Raw genomic sequence first — 19,716 nt, forward strand, 5'->3', positions numbered from 1 at the left:
TAAATAAAAAGCAAACATCAGCAGTACTCACTCTCAGATCTCTATCTTGCATGCCAGGCACCAGTGGCTCACAGCTGTAATCCTAGCTATTCCGGAGGCTAAGATCTGAGAATCAAAGTTCAAAGTCAGCCTGGCAGAAAAGTCAGTGAGACTCTTAACTCCAATTAACTACCAGGAAACCAGAAGTGCTGCTGTGACTCAAAGTGGTAGAGCACTAGCTTTGAGCTAAAAATCTCAACAACAACATCAGGCCCTGAGTTCAAGCCCTACAACTGACAATATGTAAAAATTAGTCTAGGAAACGGTCCTGTGAATTAGCCAATAAAGAAATGATGTCTCAGTGGTAGAGTGCTTGCCTCGCATGCATGAGGCCCTGGGTTGCATGAGGCCTTGGGTTCGATTCCTCAACACTGCATAAACAGACAAGCCAGAAGTGGAGCTGTGGCTCAAGTGATAGAGCGCTCAAGTGGTAGAGCGCAAGCCTTGAGCTGACAGCGCCCAGGCCCAGAGTTCAAGAGAGAAAGTATTAGTGTCCAAACTGGAAGGGAAGAATGTGGACATAACACACACTGAAGACCCGTAGAGCCAGGTGGTCTTGGTTAACTTGGAGTTCATACTCTACAAGGTTTTTGCAGAGAGCTGATAAAAAACATTTTTCAGAGTAATTACTAGTTAATTTCACCACCAACTAAACTTCAACAAAACATTTTCAGGAGCAAACCCAGACAGGCCTACAATAAAGGACTGCATTTCTGGAGCATAAGAAAATGCAAGAAAAGAACACTGTCAGACAAAGAACTTCTAAATGGAAGTAGGTTCACACTGGAGTGGGAAGAACAGATGGGCAGGCTCCCAACTTCATGTCTACTTTCTGTCTGTCCAGATTACTTACCGTACTTCCTTGCTTCCCAAAAGAAACATCAGTCAGAGCAAGTTCATTTCCCTGATAAATAACAATGACACATAGAGACACAGAAAGTCATTGTTTAAAGCTCCAGATAGTTCTTTCATTTGATCTCTACTTTTCCACTCCTTCCCTTGATTCAAACTGTTAAAATTGTTAAAAAAAAAAAAAAAATCCTTCCCATCTCAAAGAACATTAAGGGCAGAAAACACTGCTTAGCTTTTCAATCTTGCCTCGGTTCAGAAAAGCAGTCTGCTCTTCAAACCCCCTCTCTGAGTTTTAAGGTGCTGTCAACAATAGGATGAACCAGTGATCCAGACCATCTACAATAAAGCTTTTCATGTTCCCTGTTGCAAGTGGAATAAAGCTCAAGTAAAAATCTACATATGGAGGGAAAAGGTTACATGTTTTTTCTTCTGGGATGTGGAATTGTTTTAGAGGAATTTAAAAAAATAAAGTATGTCAGAATGTACATATCATTTTTAAAAGCATATATAAGAAACTAACAGCAGAAGTGCCCACAAAATCACAAGTACTTAACAGAAGACTGTGTACACTTTTATGTCTATAAATGTTTTGTTTTGCTTTTGTTGGACATGGTGCTGGAACTCAGGGCCTGGGTGCTGTCTCTGAGCTTTTCTGCTCAAGGCTGGTGCTCTACCACTTTAAGATACTGCACCACTTCTTGACTGTAAATGTTATATCAAAACCTGAGCTATAATACATTGATAAACTTCCCCAGCATTGTATAATTTGTTTTGATCCTACCAATTTCTGTATTACTGAGAATTGTAATGAAATAGTCAGTATTCTTAATAAAAATAAGTTCAGAATTGTGTTAATACTTGATTCCTAAATGTTCGTGGTTGACATATATACATATATATGTATATATATGTCAACCACGAACATATATATATATATATATATATATATATGCCCCTTGAGGGTTCCTCTCTTTTAATAGGAGTGATCAAGGACTGACTGATATCTGTGGAAATAATGGTCATTTATCTGCATGTTTTGAATATGTACCTGCACAGATCTTATGTGTACATACAGAAACATATGAAACATTCATTTCTCTGGACCTTTATAGATGACTTTTGCTCAAATTTGAGTATTCCACAGATAGGGCTAAAGAAAAAGAGAAAGTTAACATGCTCTCTTAACCTGTCTTTCCCATCAAATAAAAAAAAACCTTCAAAAAACCTTGAGTTATTCAATCGAAAGAAAGAAAGAAAGAAAGAAAGAAAGAAAGAAAGAAAGAAAGAAAGAAAGAAAGAAAGCCAGCCAACCTTTAAGTCCAGAGGGTAAGAGGAAAAACCTAGGCAAAGACAGTCATGTACAACACACAAATAATAATTGGGTTGCATCCTCCTCCCCAAACATACTCTATTAAAGAAAACAAAAGATCTTTTGAGTAAGATCTGGCTTCTCTACTTCATTCAAACTGTGTGGATTTATAAACTAACTGAAGCCTGCAAACTGAGACCAAATACGGTTTGAGGCTAGAAATGTAGTACAGTAGTAGTGTATTTGCCTAGCCGGCACAAAGCCCTGGGTCCCATCCTCAATACTTAAAACATAAATACAACTCCAGTCTGACCAATCAACTGAGCCTTGATCTAACAATAGAGCTAGAGCTTTTCTACTTAAACAGATTAATGCAGACTTCCATAGGCTGCCACACTTTGATTTTAGTTCTAGGGATAGCATAATCAACTGGCTAATATCACAGGCCATACCTGTTCTGATTCCAGCTTTGGCACCGCTGTCCACTATAGTAACCACACCCACCTTTTCTTTGCCACCCTCCCTCCACTTGATTGCACTTAAAATCCCAGTTCAGTCATTAGCACCTAGTCCCACAGTAATTTCTGACATTCAGGGAAAAATATCCAGCACTCTCAAGAATACTGGGGCTCCCCTCACAAAGTTATTTCTTACAGCTGCAATCTCCATAATGACTTCTGAATCCTCTCAAAAGTGCTGAGGAGGTATGCCACTGTGTGATAAATCCACATCAACCTGCCTCTCTCTCTAAGCCTCTGAATCCCTTCCTTCAATAGTATACCGAGACAGTTCTGGCTTTGTAACTCTCAACTCCATTTAGTTTAGGTTCAACCAACCACTAAACTGCTGGAACCCACACTTCTGAGTCTAGAATCTCTACCTGCAAGGTCCTTCTCAATAAATTCTGTCTAATTTAATCTTTCTCGTCTTTCCATAACTATCCACAGCCTTAAGATCCATTCCCAAGTACTGCCTGAGGTTCCTGTTTCTATGGTGAAATTAGTCTTTTCAGACTGTAAGTATACCTGCTCATGACTTACCCATCACAAACCCACAAGAGCAATGGTGGGAAGGCTCTGCCCAAAGGAGGCTAGTAGCATCAGGGGAGATGGCTGGACAGGTTGCTCCTTGTGACAAGAGGCAAAACAGCATCACTTGAGCCCTAGCTAACTCACAGCCTTTTAACCATGTGGCTCTAATCCCATTTTTTTTTTGGGGGGGGGGTCTGGTAGTGGGGCCTGAACTCTGGGCCTGGGCGCTGTCCCTCAGCTCTTCAGCTCAAGGCTAGCGCTCTACCACTTGAGCCACAGCGCCACCTCCGGCTTTTTTCTTTTTGCTTATGTGGTGCTGAGGAATCGAACCCAGGGCCTCAGGCATGCAAGGCAAGCACTCTACCACTGAGCCATCTTCCCAGCCCTCTAATCCCATTTTTAAGATTCTGTTCCTTCCCAATCAATCCTCTCTCAACTCAAAAATTGGAAATTTTATCTGCCTGTCTTTAAGCACAGTCCCTTAAAGAACACCCAGCTTTCTTTTTTTTTTTTTTGGGGGGGGGGTGGTCCGGTCGTGGGGCCTGAACTCTGGGCTGGGCGCTGTCCCTCAGCTCTTCAGCTCAAGGCTAGCACTCTACCACTTGAGCCACAGCGCCATTTCCGGCTTTTTTTTCTTTTTGCTTATGTGGTGCTGAGGAATTGAACCCAGGGCCTCTGGCATGCAAGGCAAGCGCTCTACCACTGAGCCACCTTCCCAGCCCCAAGAACACCCAGCTTTCTTGGGGGAGAAGGAAGAGAGGTTTAAGCTGGGCTTTGCTGAACTACATTTCCCAGAATCCCCTTCCCCATATGCTTCTGGTCTGGGTAGGTCCTAAGAGTCTTGTACAGCCGTAGAGGCAGGAGGAACAGCAGTTGCATGAAACCATTTCTCGGGCCAATTTCTGACTCAGCTCTCCCCCCAAGTAGCTCCTATGCTAGATGTATGTATTCAGCTTCCTGCCTGCTCTTACAGGACACCTGTTCAACCAAAGCCAGAGGCAATCAGAACTGGCACAGCTTTCCCCTCACCCTGCCTGTGGCTTCGAGCTCATTCGTCCCTCCTTTGCATTCACCTTCCTTTCCCAAGTGTCCACTCTCTTCACTTCAAATGCTATTATCAGGCACAAAGACCACCGCTTAGCCAGCTCATAGTCTGTGTAAACTCAACTGACTGAACCAAGTCCCTTAAATAACACACTGTTATAAATAGACTCTCCAAGAACCACTGGAGTCACAACAGACACGAAAATGAAGAACTGTCTCAGCAAGGCAAAATTTACTTCTGCAGAAGGGTGTGCCATCAGCTAAAAATCTGGCAAGGAAGCACACCATGAAAGCAAGCTGCTCTCCCATTCATCACTAACACAGCAGACCCTGCTCTCTGCTCAGATTGGGTGAGCTCAGGTTCACGATCTGCTGGTGATGGCTAATCTGAAAAGGGTATAAAATGTATTTACATAAGGTGACTTTTGAAATAACATAAATAGTAAACAAGTAATCTGAAAATAAACCAGCAACCTCTGCTATTTCTTTTTCTTTTTTCCTGTTGTCTGTCCTGGGCTTGAACTGGGGCCTGAGTGTTGTCTCTGGGCTCTTATGTTCAAGGTAGAGCTCTACCACTTGAGCTACAGCACCACTTCCAGTTTTCTAGTGGTTAATTGGAGATAAGAGTCTCACGGACTTCCCAGTCCAGGCTACCTTCCAACTGAGATCAGATCTCAGCCTCCTGAGTGGCTAGGATTACAGGCTTGAGTCACCAGTGCCCAGTACCTCTGCCATTTTTTGAACAATCAGGTGTGTCTTAATTCCACTTTGAAAAGAAACCAGTTTAAGAGAAAACTTTACATCTCAAAAATCCTTTTCTTTAACAATAGCCAAGCCACCAAGCCAAAGCAGGAACTTTTAAGCAAAACACTGATAGGAAAGAGTTTTCCTCACAACATACATCCATGTATTTACTTACATGTAATTTTTATTTCTGACTGAATTCTATATAATACTGAAAAGAAAAAAATACAGGGCTTAGGGTGTAGTTCAGTGGTAGAGATTTGCATGTGCCAAGACCCCAGGTTCAATCCCTAATATTGGGAGAGGGAAGAGCCAAAACCACAGCTAATATTCCCTGAATAATCCCAAGATAGGTACGTTGGGAGCAGACCAAGCCCTTTAAATGCTCAGTTTTCTAACCATTTCACCCTAGCCTTCTGTGCAGGGCAGTTTGCACTCCATTCCACCCCCCACATTAAACTACGACAATATACCACTATAATTTTAAAAAGCAAAATTTAACTTTAGGGAGGTCAAGAAAAAAATCTCAAGGACTTCAGATAACTGATAGTTGTAGCAGGCAATGGGCATCAATGAAGATTGATTTCTCCACACAAACAGACACAAGGGGGCCTGGCACTTAATGGCTCATGCCTGTAATCCTAGCTACTCTGGAGGCTGAGATCTGAGGCTCACATCAAAGCCAGCCAGGCAAGAATGAATGTCTGTAAAACTCTTACCTCCAACTAAGTATCCAAAAGAAAAAAAAAAAAAAAAGCTAGGAGCAGAGCTGTGATTCAAGTGTACAGCAATAAACTTTAGCAAAAAAAAAGCTCAGGGACAATGTGTAGGCCCTACATTCAAGCCCCAGCACAGGTGTATTTAAAACAAAAAACATGACAGAGAAAAGGAAAAATATCAAAATCCTGGAAGGAGGAGAGGACACTGAACATAGAAAGGCCCAGTAAGGCTAGAGGTAAGAAAGCACAGAACACAGTTAAGGATAGGAGCTAAGGAATTACACAGTCCTCCCTCATCCTTGGTTTTACTTCCAATTTTCAGTTATCAGTGGGTTAATGAGGACTGAAAATATTAAGTGGAACAATTCAAACCTTTAAACCGTACACTGTTCTGAGCAGTATGAAAGTATCTGTGTTACCTGCTCTGTCCTGCCCAATTATCCCCTGCCCAGTGTGACTATACTTATGTACACTACTGTCCCACTTGGCACTGGTAAGTATACATAGTAAGCCCACCTGGGCTGTCAAATCCTCTAGTGGCAAAATCAAAGTACATGTGTTCAACCAATTCTTATTTTACTTAAAGTAAAATAAAGTACAAGAAACAGTGATGGTGGGTGGCAATTTGGATATGCCAAAGAGAAGTATAAAATAATGCCTCCTTTAGTGAAAAAGCAAAAGTTCTAGATTAAGAAATGAAGAAAAAAATCATATGCCAAAGAGCTATAGTAAGAATTCTCAGTAAAATTGTGAGCAAAAAGAAATTCAGACTAATTTTGCTGTCACTGCTCAACTTGTGAAAGTAACAGCTATAGTAAAAGGTAAGCGCTTAAGAAAAATGGAGAAGACATTGAACTCGGTGAAAAACAAACAGAAGGAAGTAATATGGTGGCTCAAAGTGGTAGAGCACTAGCCTGGAGCAAAAAGGTTCAGGGACAGTGCCCAGGCCCTAAGTTCAAGCCCCACGACCAACAAAAACAAAAACAATGAGCCAGGTTTGGTGATAGACAATCCGAGCTACTCAGGCTAAGATCTGAAGGCTCTCAGTTTGAAGACAGACTAGACAGAAAAATAGGCAAGACTCTTATTTCCAATAAACCAGCAAAAAGCTGGGAGTGGAGATGTGGCTCAAGTGGTGGAGTTCCAACCTTGAGCCAAAAAGCTAAGTGAGATCACAAGTTCTAGGAGAACAGCCCTAGGAGAACAGCCCCTCTCCCCTTCCTCTTTACTAGACTGAAACCAGTAATCACCTGACTATCAATCACCTGACTGTGATCAGCAAAGGACCCCAGACTGAGGTCACTTCTGCATCCCAAGGTCACTTCCTAAACCACCCTAGTCATACCTCCCTCGGACAGTCAGAGGTTCCCCAGGTTCTGAAATCACTACCATATCCACTGTGGCCCCACCTCCGGCCTTTCCCTATATAATCTGGCTCAACAAAAGTCTAAGTCCCCTCCTCTTTTTTTTCCCTGCTGTCTCCTCAAACCTCCACCTCCTGCAGGCCAGCAGTTTGCTCTCCCCACAAAAAACTCTTTTCTGCCTGAACCATGTGGCAATTTCCTTTCTGAGAACCTTACAATTAAGAATGTATATGCCACCAGGCACTGGTGGCTCATATCTGTAATCCTAACTACTCAGGAGGCTGAGATCTGAGGATCGGGTGAGACTCTTTATCTCCAAAGACCACCAGAAAACGGGAAGTGGTGCTGTGGCTCAAGTGCTAGAGCTCTAACCTGAGCTGAAGAGCTAAGGGGGCAGCACCCAGGCCCAAAGTTCAAGCCCCATGACAGAACAACAACAACAACAAAAGGAATGAATGTTCCTTTTGCCAAAAACCTCACCAACTTAAACCTTTTATACATGCACAAATATAAAGCAATACAAGCACAAGGTTCATTGCAGCAGATTTATAAGAGTAATAGAACAAGCCAGGCACTGGTATCTCACACCTGTAATCTTAGCTACTCAGGAGGCTGAGATCTCAGGATCATGGTTCAAAGCCAGCCCAAGCAGGAAAGGCCGTGAAACTCTTATCTCCAATAAAACACCAGCAAACCAGAAGTGGTGCTGTGGCTTAAGTGGTAGAGCACTCACCTTGAGCTGAAGAGCTGAGGAACAGCACCCAGGCCCAGAGTTCAAGCCCCATGAAGAAAGAAAGAAAGAAAGAAAGAAAGAAAGAAAGAAAGAAAGAAAGAAAGAAAGAAAGAAAGAAAGAAAGAAAGAAAGAAAGAAAGAAAGAAAGAAAGAAAGAAAGAAAGTTAAAGAGAGAGAGAGAGGAGGGAGAGGGAGGGAGGGAAGAAAGAGAGGAAGGAAGGAAGGAAGGAAGAAAAGAAATGAGCTAGATTCTGAGTACCTGTGGCTAACATTTGTAATCCTAGCAAAGATATGAGGATCATAGTTTGAAGCCAGCCAGGGCACAAAAGTATGTAAAACTCTTATCTCCAAATAACCACCCCAAAACCAGAAGTGGAGCTGTGGCTCAAAGTGGTAGAGTACAAGCCTAGAGCACAAAAGTCAAGGACAGCACCCAAGCTCTTGAGTTCAAGCCCCAGGACTGACCAAAAAGCAACTAAATAAAGATGCAAGCACAGATAGCAGAGCTTTTATGAAATGACCTCCAGAATTAGCACTTCCTCAGTATCCATGATTCCCCCACCATCTGTGCCACCACCACAGGCTGCCAAAGTCCTAAGGTGCGACAATCCCTTATGTACAATGGGGCAGCACTTGCATACAGATTACACAAATCTTTTCACATACTTTAAACCACCTCCAGCTTTCTTATAATACTAATTCAGTACAAATGCTATCTGTATTGTATTCTTTAGGAAATCATGACAAGAAAAATAAATTTGTGGTTGTTCACTATAGATATATTTTTTTCCAAAAATTCTTCCAACCTATGCTTGGTTGAATCCTGGGATACAAAACTCATAGAAACAAGAGGCAACTATCAGTAAAAAGAATAGCTATGGGTATGTGGCTAAGCAAGAGAAATGTGTTTTTATATGCAAAACTAGAAACCCCAGAAAAATAGCGCAAAACTAGTGATAGTACTAGAGCAAGAGACTTTAAGAAAGGAAACAGAAGACAAAGATTATGATTCCTTAAAACAGTTCTGCTTTCTGAACTGCATAAATACCCACATAAATATTTGACATGGTGAGAAAGTACAATAAAAACTAAAGCAGGATGAACATGGTAGTGCATATCGATGTTCTCAGCACTTGTGAGACTGAGACAGGAGGATTTCAAGTGAGTTCAAGACCAGCCTGGGGAGTATGACAAGATCTTGTTCTCAAAAACAAAACAGCTGGCTGGGAATCTGGCTCAGTGGCTTAGTGACTTTCTTGCCTGGACAAGAAAGTGAGATTCTTATCTCCAGAAAACCAAAAAGTGGCTCAAAGTGGTAGAGTGTTAGCCTTGAGTACAAGAGCTCAGGGACAGTGCCCAGGCCCTGAGTTTAAGTCCCACAAACAACAACAGAAACAGATTCCCTCCCCTTCCTTCTCACTCAACTCAGGCTAACAAGAGAAAGGATGTAACTACAGGCAAACTGAATATAAACAAATATAGACTATAGTAGAGACCAGAGGTTTTCACCAGCAATTCTTTAATTCTTCTTTATTTTGTGTCAGTCCTGTGGCTTGAACTCAGAGCCTGGGCATTGTCCTTGAGTTTTATCTGCTTAAGGCAAGTGCTCTCTACTATTTGGGCCACAGCTCCACTTCTGGCTTTGGGTGGTTAATTGGAGATAAAGAGTCTCATAGACTTTTCTGCCCAGGCTGGCTTTGAACCACCATCCTCAGATCTCAGCTTCCTGAGTAGCTAGGATTATAGCCAGCCATAAGCCACTGGAACCTGGCTACACCAGCAATTCTTCAGCATACCTTCTGTTCTCAAATGAAGGTCCAACTTAGGCCTACATTAATAATTGCATCCAACCTAAAACAAACAAAGAAGTACAACTGTATTCATGTGAAATATAAAACATTCAAAATCTGGCCTCAGTTGGGTATTGGTGGTGGCTCAAGCCTGTCCTAACTATTCAGTAGCTGAAATTTGTGAATTGCAGTTCCAAGCTAGCCCAGGCAGAAGAGTCTATGAGACATTTACTCTAATTAACCAGCAAAGAGCTGGAAGTGGAGCTCCAGCTCAAATAGTAGAATGTCAGCCTTGAGTGGAAAAAGCCAACGAAGAGCAAGGGGCCCTAAGTTTAAGCCTCAAAATTGCCGCGCGCGCACACACGCACACATATGCACGCACGCACGCACGCACGCACACACACACACACACACACACACACACACACACACACACACACACACACACACACACACACACACACACACACACACACACACACTAGACTAGGCAGCCATACAAAATTACCAGTGTTGTTATCAACAAAATGTCATTGGACGTTTACCTCATGCCAGAAGCCCTATTTACTTAACAGAATTTAAGCTTTCAAACAAGTCGTTTAAGGATTCAGGTGGACCTGTTGCAACAATGAGAAGTACAAATTGTCATGTCAAAAACGAGCTTTACAATGTCAGTGGGGGGGGGAAGGATTGGGTGGGGGGGAAGGATTGGGTGGGGGGGAGGGGGGAGGCTGGGAAGGGAGGTGAAGGGTAAACAAAGGAGGAGGCTGCAATGCTTGGTAAGAAATGTATGCATTATCCTGCCCATGTAATTGTAACCCCTCTGTACAGTATGTTCACAAATAAAATTTTTAAAAAAAGGAAAAAAAAAAGAATTTAAGCTTTCACCTGATGAGGTAGGTCTTCTCATTCCTTAGAAGTGATTCACACACCCACACAGGAACAAACCATAACCTGAACTCTCTAGGATTCAAATCCTGGATAGTTTCCAACTCTTCTGCTCTTCAGTCCCCACTTTGTAGATTTCTGTCCTCTCTCTTCAAATACAAGATAGCTAATACTTCCTCCCTACTCTAATATCCAGATATCCTTTAGCACAACATTCCTAACATTCCTTTACAGCAGACTGTAAAGATACACCTCTGGTTGCAAACTTAGATCATGTAAGAATTGTTCTAAAGCCAGGCGCTGGTGGCTCCCGCCTGTAATCCTAGCTACTCAGGAGGCTGAGATCTGAGGATAGCAGTTCAAAGCCAGCCCAGGCAGGAAAGTCCATGAGATGTTGATCTCCAATAAACCACTAGAAAACCAGAAGTGGCACTGAGGCTCAAGTGGTAGAGTGCTCGCCTTGAGCTGAAGAGCGCAGGGACAGCACCCCAGCCCACAGTGCAAGCCCCCTGACCAACAAAAAAAAAGGGGCGGGGGGCGGAGGAGGAGATCCACATTCACTGGCACCAGCTGTTGTATTTCAGGAACTATACTGGGAACTCTAGAAGGCTCATTTAATTCTCCTAACAGCCATATATGATAGTTTCATTCCAGTCTGCAGCTTAAGGTACAGAAGGCTTAAAAGCCTACACAAGGAATCAGTTTCACAGCTTTGTGCTTGATTTCAGCTAACAGGGTCCTGACCTGAATGGCCTTGCCACTTCAGAGCCAACATCCTTCACACACCACTTTTTTCAGACTGAAAAAAAAAATAATTGGGGAAAATAGTTGATGCTCTTCTTTCAACTTCTTATTCAGGAAAAGAAAAGGAATACACATTAGCCAGATACTTATGTGCTCCTCCACAAATGGAGATTCTGCTAATGGCTTAGGAATTCTGGAAGGCATTATTTGCAACTTTTAAATAATCCTTTTCAAGTCACAGTTTTACCTTTTATGATTCATGTGTTTCTACGTTAGCATGGAAAAAAAGAATGCTAACAAGGAGTAAAGCCAGTGAAGATTTAACTGTAATCAGGTGGCCAATGGAAACTGAAAATACTGTAATTAAAAATTCCTTCGTTACACTCTTATCAATCTAAGAGCCAAACTTGATACTGTACCAACAAAATATAAAGACACACACAAATCTTAATTTCATGAACTCTCAGTTCGCAAGTAAGGGAGAGGCACCATTTTTCTAAGGTACAGCAGAAGGACACTGTCAAGTACCACAAGAGACCACTGTTTGTTTCCTAGGAGGGTCCTATAGTAGGCCCAAGACTGCACTATGTATTAAAATGGAGTCACTCATACTCAAATTGAAACCAAGCTGTTAACTGACCTTCAAAGAATACAGGAGATGACAACCATATTTCCCAACAGGCCAGTTTCAATCCACATAACAAAGTTCTCTCAGCTTTAATACTTACAAAAAATAACTGAAAGGGCTGGGAAGATGGCTCAATGGTAGAGCGCTTGCCTTGCATGCATGAGGCCCTGGGTTCGATTCCTCAGCACCACATAAGCAAAAAGAAAAAAGCCGGAAGTTGTGCTGTGACTCAAGTGGTAGAGTGCTAGCCTTGAGCTGAAGAGCTGAGGGACAGTGCCCAGGCCCAGAGTTCAGGCCCCACGACCAGACCCGCCCTCCCCAGAGCCTGTTGCGTAGGGTACTGGAAAAGTTGAAACCAAGGATTATTTGAGCTCAGGAGTTTGAGACCATCTTGGGCAACACAATGAGACCATCTTGGGCAACACAATGAGATCCAGGTTTGAAATAAGAAACATTTAAAAATAAACCTTTAAATAAAATAAAACCAACTTCTCTGCTCAGCTCATTGGAACAGGTATTTTATAAAATCAAATGTTGTCTAATTCTGGAATCACACAGCCAAAATCTTTAAAGTGTCATTTTATTCTTTAAAAATACCAATGAAGCCGGGGCTGGTGGCTCAGGCCTGTAATCCTAGCTACTCAGAAGGCTGAGATCTGAGGATCACGGTTCAAAGCCAGCCCGGACAGGAAATACCGTGAGACTCTTTATCTCCAATAAGCCACTAGAAAACCGGAAGTGGCGCTGTGGCTCAAGTGGTTGAGTGCTCGCCTTGAGCTGAAGAGCTGAGGGACAGTGCTCAGGCCCAGAGTTCAAGCCCCATGACAGACAAAACAAAAAAACAAAAAAACCCAATGACCTTGGGGCTGGGAAGGTGGTTCAGAGGTAGAGTGCTTGCCCTGCATGCATGAGGACCTGGGTTCCATCCCTCAGCACCACATAAGCTAAAAAAGCTGGAAGTGGCGCTGTGACTCAAGTAGTAGAGCACTAGCCTGGAGCAGAAGAGCTGAGGGACAGTTCCCAGGCCCAGAGTTCAGGCCCCACAACCAACCAAAAACAACAACAACAACAAAAAAATTACCAACGATCCACATTTCTCAAAGGCTGTTCCGGGGACATATCCACTGCCACTGGATTTTGTGAGTTTCACTGATACCCCACTAACAACAAAAGAAAAACAGTCCAAAGGCAAATATGGAGAACAGGAATGCAACACTTCTCAGAGCCTCCAATATGGTGGAGTGGATTGCAACCCTAAAAGGAAGGAATGTAGCACTGCTTCCCAAACCTACTCGAGGAATCTCAATCTTCCCAGTATTATCTCCAATCTCAGAACTAGCAAGGTTTTGTTAAAGAATTTCACCTCAGCAGGTGGCTCACAACTGTAATCCTCCCCAGCTACTCAGGAGGCTGAGAGCTGAGGATCACAGTTCAAAGAAAATCTGGGCAAGAAAATCTGAAACTTATCTCCCTCCAATCAACCAGCAAAAAACATTAACAAAGCTGCAACTAAACTTTGAGCAAAAAACCTAAGGGACAGCACCCAGGCCACAAGTTCATGCCCTAGTCCCAGCACACAAAAAAGTCAACTCAATACTGCTGCCAATAGTATTACTGCTGTTACAGGCAATCAAAAGCAGGCCAGTCATCACTCCCCTATCCACAGGTTCCACGGTCAAGGAGTCAACCAACCTAATTGAAAATGTTCAAGAAGTTGTGTCTGTATTCAACTGTACACAATTCTCTCATTATCATTCCATACCCAATTCAGTATAACGACTTACATAGCATTCACAGGGTAACTGGGCATGCCAGCAGGAAGTGGCTGGGTATGGTACCTCATGGCTGGGCATGGTAGCGCACACCTGTAATCCCAACACCACCAAAACTGGGGCAAGACCACAAATCAATGCCAACCTAGGCTATACAGTGAAACCTTATCCCCAATACATAAAAAACGGCTGAAGGTATAACCAGACCTTGTGCCTGACCCACTTCCTAATCATTTTAGCACTAACCACTCTGCTACTCAAAAAACTCAAATAAACTCTATTTCCCGTAAGAAATTAATGCTACCCAAAATTTCGACATAAACATTATTGTGCAACCTGAATACATAATTACCCAATCTGATGATAACTAGTGTTTTCCCATTAACTAAAGCCGGGGTGTGGGGAAGATGGGAAGCGATGGGACGAAGTAGCCTCACTTCACTTGACCGCTCCGAAATTTCACCACCTCTGAAAAAGTGTTCACAGGAGGGCTCTCCCCAAGTTCACGTTTAATTTCCGCCGCCTAACAAAAGCTTTGGAGAATGCAATTACTCTCTCTCTCTCTCCTGCCCATCAACCCTATCCGACTGCAGTTTCACATCCAGGACATCCGCCCAGAACAAAGTTACGGAGGTCTTCTCCCAGGTCAGCGTTGACACAGTCTTGGGGCACCAGTCAGTCACGCTACCCGGTGAAGTCCTTCACCAGACTTGCACGTACCTCGCCTGGCTTTCGGATGTACACGCTACGTAACCAAAAGCCACTTCCACAACGCAGGGGAATCCTCCGCAAAGCCCGAAATCCAGCTCACACACGCAGAGGAGAGCACACCAATGTGAACACGATTGCGTAAACAAACTTTGCGGTGCGCGGAGGAATGACACCGCGGGCGGATGCCATCCCTCGCCGGGAAGCCCCCGGTGCGCCCCCGGAACGCGCCACCCCTGCGGGAGGGCTGCGACCCCCGGCGCGGCGCAGCCCCGCGCCGCACAGCCAGCCGGGCGCATTCCTGCGCGCACACCCAAGGTCACGCAGGAGGGGGTACCGCGCCCCCCGACAGCGCGCACCGGGCCGGGGGGGGGCGTCCCCGGAGCCCCCCGGGACACGCAGCTGCAGGGGAGCTGCGGCCAGCCGCCGCGCGGGGCCGCGCCGCGCTCCCCGGGTGACCCGACCCCGGGGGTCTCGCCACGCCCCTCCCCCCCATCGGCAAGGGTTACGCAACGCCCCCCCCCCGCGCGCGCGCGAGGCTGCGGGGCGGCCGCCTCCGCCCTCAGCCCCCCGCCCAGCGCTGAACAAAGCGCGGGCGAAGGGGCCGGGAAGCCGGGAAGGGGGCCGGGGGGGCGGCCGCCATGTTGGCGGGGGCGGCGGGCACCGGGTGGGGGCGACGAACAAAGGAGCGCGCGCCCGCCCCAGGCCCAGCCTGCTGCGCCCGGCCCGCCACGCCCGGCCGGCAGGGGGCGCTAAGGGGCGCCGCCCGCGGACAATGCGCCCCGGGCCCGCGCTCACCTGAGTCCCCAGACCACCGCTGCACCCAGCGCCCGCGCCCTTCGGGGTGCACGCCTGACCCGCACATCTCACCTGTCGGCCGCCGAGGCCGCAGTCCGCGGGCCCCGAGGGTCCGCCGTGGCTTGCTCGCGCTCCCGCCGGCCCAGCCCGAGCCAGACGGCTCCTCCCCACCCCCGCTCCTTGCCGCGGCCGCCGCCCGCCCCCCAGCCGCCACGGCGCACGCGCACTGCGCCCGCCGAACTGCGACGGCCGCGCCGCCCCGGCGCCTGGCGCCGACGGTCGTTTTGCGCATGCGCTAAGGGGGGCGGGGCTAGCTCGGAGGCGGGGCCTGGCGCCGCTCACCTGGAGGGCGGGGCGCAGCCGGGAAAAGCTAGGTGCACGCTGCAAAGCAGCTGAGCTCCGCGCTGCAGATTTCCTCCCCCCCACCCCCAACCCCGGAGCCCGCCTGGGCGCGGCTTCTCCGGGAAGCCTGGCTGGTTTTGCTTTCGCGCAGTAGGAGGGCTTTCCAAAGATCTCCGTCCTCTTTGTCCAGGGACGTCGGCAGCCCGTCCTCGCTCGCCTGGAAGATGGATGAAGGTGGGTCACATGGCGCGGCCGCGCGCAGGAGTGGTGCGCCGGGCACGACGCGGATCCCCGCAGCTCGGCTCCGCGGTCCCGGATCGGGGCTGCGGGATGCGAGCCCTTTAAAAGAATGGATTTGCTCCCCGTGACTCCCTGGAAGAGAGCCGTCCTCCCTCCTTCACCGCACTGCGGAGGGGCCGGGCGGCGGCGTCCGCGCGCCGCACCGCTGGCGCCCCGCGGCTCAGCCCGCCTCATCCGGCAGCTGCCGCCTAGCTGACACCCAGAGCCCTAGCCTGGGTTGGGTAAGGACCGGGATGTGGCTTCTGCCGGGCCAGAAACCTGCTTTCTCCAGCCTCCATCGCAGAGCCTTGCAAGGTTTGGGGCTCAGAATTCCCACGAGCGCACGGACGTGCTTTTGGCCGGGTTCAGTCAGGGCGCCTTGGGGATATCTTCTTGCTCGTGGGCAGGAGGAGAGGACGCGTCAAGGATGGGTTTTATCCCTGCGGAGTGGAGTGTGAGGGTTTGGAGGCTGAGTCTGGCTCTAAATCCAGCCTGGCTCGGTCTCCCCCAGTGTCCGGAGCCAGCGGGTCACCGACCTGTTTCCTCGAGTACGACTGCACTGCCACATCTTAATAAAGCCGCCTCCCACAGTGTTGTCAGGTCAAATTACAAGCAGTTATTGGAAAGCACTTGATACACGCCAAACTACAGCACAATTGTCGTTAGCAGTGTTCTTTGGGATTTGACTAGCACCCCCCCCCACACCAAATATGATTGATATATACCTGCATTAATTAAAGTCCTTGTCTCAGATGACATACTTGGCAGGCTCAGGATGGACTCATTTCAATACACAGATACCACCAGTCCATCTTGAGGAATGACTAGCTTTCATTTGTGTGTTTAATGTTCTGTGGCAGAGTTTGTCAGGAATCAGGAGGGTATGGTGGGAAGAGGGCTAGTGACAACACCTTCTTGTCGTTGGTGAGAATTCCTTGGATTTCTCCTGTCAACATTATTGACATTTTGAGCCGGAAAATATAGAAGGTTGCTTTGTTTTGTCTAAGATGGTCTACCTGAATAGTCCAGGGTGGCCTCCAACTCAAGATCCTCCAGCCTCAGCCTCCAGAATGCTAGGATTACCTATTAGATGACTTATTTAGAAAGATTGTCCTGGGGGCCGGGAAGGTGGCTCAGTGGTAGAGTGCTTGCCTTGCATGCATGAGGCCCTGGGTTCCATTCCTCAGCACCAAATAAGCAGAAAAGGGCGTAGTGCTATGGCTCAAGTGGTAGAACGCTAGCCTTGAGCTGAAGAGCTGCGGGACAGCACCCAGGCCCAGAATTCAGGCCCTAAAACCAACAAAAAAAGAAGAAGAAGAAAGAAAGAAAGATCATCCTATGTATAATGGGATGTTTGGCAGAAGCCCCTCTCCCAACCCCTGATTTAAATTTCCCATCTGTAGGCCCAAATGACTTTTAGGAACTTGGGGATGCCCCAGCACTGGTGGCTTGCTCCTGTAATCCTACCTACTCAAAAGGCTGAGATCTGAGGATCGTGATTCAAAGCCAGCCTAAGCAGGAAAGAGTCAAAGACTATCTCCAGTTCACCACCACCACCCACACACACAGCCAAAATAGAACTGTGGTTCAAGTGGTAGAGTGCTAGCCTTGGACAAAGAAGCTTGGGACAACACCCAAACACCGAGTTAAAGCCCCAGGAGTTTTTGAGTTCAATATCCAGGACCACAAAATAATAGTGATGGAGCCAATATCATTTCACAATTTACCATCAGAAAGGACTATGATTGTCCAAAGGATTTTGTATCATCCGTGTATTCCTGCCAAAAAATATATTTAAACTAAATGGAGGCAAAGTGAAAACTCAGATAAATTGAGATAGAGAGACAATAAATGTTAACTTTAAAAGTCAGTATCAGGAAAAATACAAAGAAAATTAAGGCATTGGACCAAAGAAGACCACAGCCAAGTCCATCAACTGATCCGAAGGAAAAAGCTGAGATTTGAGGAACAAATGGGAACTTTCTTAGTGGACTTTGTACATATTGGAGAGTATTACTAAATTTCTCAGTTTTTCCAGGTGCCAGTGGCTTTTGCTTGAAATCCAAACAATTGAGTCTCAACTATAGTGTAGCAGGATAGACAGTGGAAGTTATTTAGATAGATGGATAGATAAGGGCTGGGAATGTGGCTCTGTAGAGTGCTTGCTTAGCCCTGGGTTCCATTCCTCAGTACCACATAAACAAAAAAGCTAGAACTGGCACTGTGGCTCAAGTGGTAGAGCACTAAGCTTGAGCCAAAAGAAGCTCAGGGACAGTGCCCAGGCCAAGAGTTCAAGCCCCAGAACCAGCAAAAAAAGAAAAGGGTTAGAGTCAATAGTTAAAAACAGGAAGTAATCTGAAAAAGTAATCTCTCACCACCTCTTTTTCTGGTCATTAAATGGGTATTACCGTGAGTAAGGGGAGCTATCTAAATCTGCCTTCTGGTAAGAATCCAGGAATTCTTGAGTGTATAGAGGCAGAAAGAATGAAAGGTATGTCAGGCAAATCAAAGTTCTGAAGGTTACCTGGGCTTGAGGTAGGCCTCACCCTTCTTACCCATCTAAAACCATTCTCTAAGGAGAATGGCCTGTGTGAAAGCTACAGGTAGGATCTACCATTCTGAGTTTTTAACCTCCATTTCCTTCATGAAGAGTTGGAAACATTTCTCCTTCTCCCTTTCTCTGTACTTTAACTGATCATATTGTAATAGGCAACCTAAAACATGGTTTTCCTGGGCTATCCCTCAGCTTTGTACTTTTGTTTGATCTGAGCTATTCTCTACTGCAGTCCCTTTGCAATCACGTTGGGCTCCAAGAAAGAGAAAATTCATGGAGAAGCATCTTATGTGGAAGGCCAACTGCCCCTCAAATGGGCAATGTCTTTTTCTTTAACCATCTTCTGGAAATAACAGCCAAAAACCAGGTCACTCACCAGCCAACTTCTTCCTGTTCCCATTCCGATAGTGGAGTGATAACAATTCTCTGGAACTCCTCCAAGGACAAAGGCTGAGTGACGGGTCAAGCAGGCCATACCTATGATCCAGGACTGTTTTAACTATACATCCCTTTCCCACCCCTCTATCCATAATTGTCCTTATTTAACCTAAAGCCAATGTCTGTACCCTTTTAGACAGCTGAAGAAGTACTATAGTGCCATCTTCCCCTGGCTGCCATGTAATAAATCTTTTTCTACCCTTTACTGTGTTTCTGTTTGACTGATGGGGGTGAGGGACCAGACCTAACTTGGAATTCCTAGACATTGGGCCTGGGAATATTAACTAAAAATCTGATTTCAGTACGGTAGTATTACAGAATATTGATATAGTGTGTTATGGAATATGGAGGATAAGTGTGCTATGAAATATATTAAGCGGTGAAATTCTGAGTGAGGACTGTAGTATGGAATACAGAGATAAGTACACACCCAGAGGGCCCAAGATGTCATCAAGGTAACCACAACTGTGTCGAGCAAGCATATAGCAGCATGCTTAGACTAATAAGTCTCACTTGTGAAACACTTCAAATACACCAGTATTAATCCATACCAATAACTAATTCTTAACACTTAATTCTGCTTAGCCTGTCTCACACCCAGAGAGCTCATGTGGCACACCACTTGGTCCAGAGGTTGTGGGGATTCTGCTGAGGGTGTCCTCCCTGCTGCTCCGAAATCCCTGGAGGGAGTAGCAGCCACCTTGCCAAGGCGCTCCCGTGGAGGGTCAGTCCAAGGTGGAGTAGTTCCATTTGGGGAGATTGTCTCACTGGGAGATCGCTGTGCTGGGTTTTGGATTTTTGTTTTGTTTGAGAGGGTTTTTGTGTGTGTGTTTGTTGTTGTTGTTGTTCTTTTTTGGTTTTTGCTGGTCCTGGGTGTAAGGTCCACCCTAGGAAGGCAGAGCAGACTCCTCCCTCCTCTTGGTTTAAGTCTCCGCCCACT

At 46.0% G+C, this 19,716-nt stretch overlaps 1 protein-coding gene and 1 long non-coding RNA gene across 5 annotated transcripts in view; one reads left to right on the plus strand and one right to left on the minus strand.

Annotated features, from left to right (window-relative positions):
- Spin1 (spindlin 1) overlaps nucleotides 1–15,339 on the minus strand; it is a 68,581-nt gene extending 53,242 nt beyond the window's left edge. The window contains exon 1 of one of the 4 annotated variants that reach the window (XM_070033352.1): nucleotides 15,236–15,339. The gene's annotated coding sequence lies outside the window, so the exon portion shown is untranslated. Of the gene's footprint in view, nucleotides 1–14,377; nucleotides 14,557–15,235 lie in introns of those variants that run through there. The other 3 variants (XM_070033355.1, XM_070033354.1, XM_070033353.1) reach the window with 3 other exon arrangements.
- Nucleotides 15,340–15,637: 298 nt separating this feature from the next.
- On the plus strand, nucleotides 15,638–18,979 carry LOC138834715 (uncharacterized). The gene is made up of 2 exons (XR_011374239.1): nucleotides 15,638–15,739; nucleotides 18,571–18,979. It is a non-coding gene; the product is annotated as an uncharacterized lncRNA (long non-coding RNA).
- Nucleotides 18,980–19,716: the final 737 nt, after the last annotated feature.

Source organism: Dipodomys merriami, unplaced genomic scaffold (assembly GCF_024711535.1).
Source record: "Dipodomys merriami isolate MVZ:Mamm:240054 unplaced genomic scaffold, mDipMer1.0.p SCAF_22, whole genome shotgun sequence".
Classification (NCBI taxonomy): Eukaryota; Metazoa; Chordata; class Mammalia; order Rodentia; family Heteromyidae; genus Dipodomys; species Dipodomys merriami.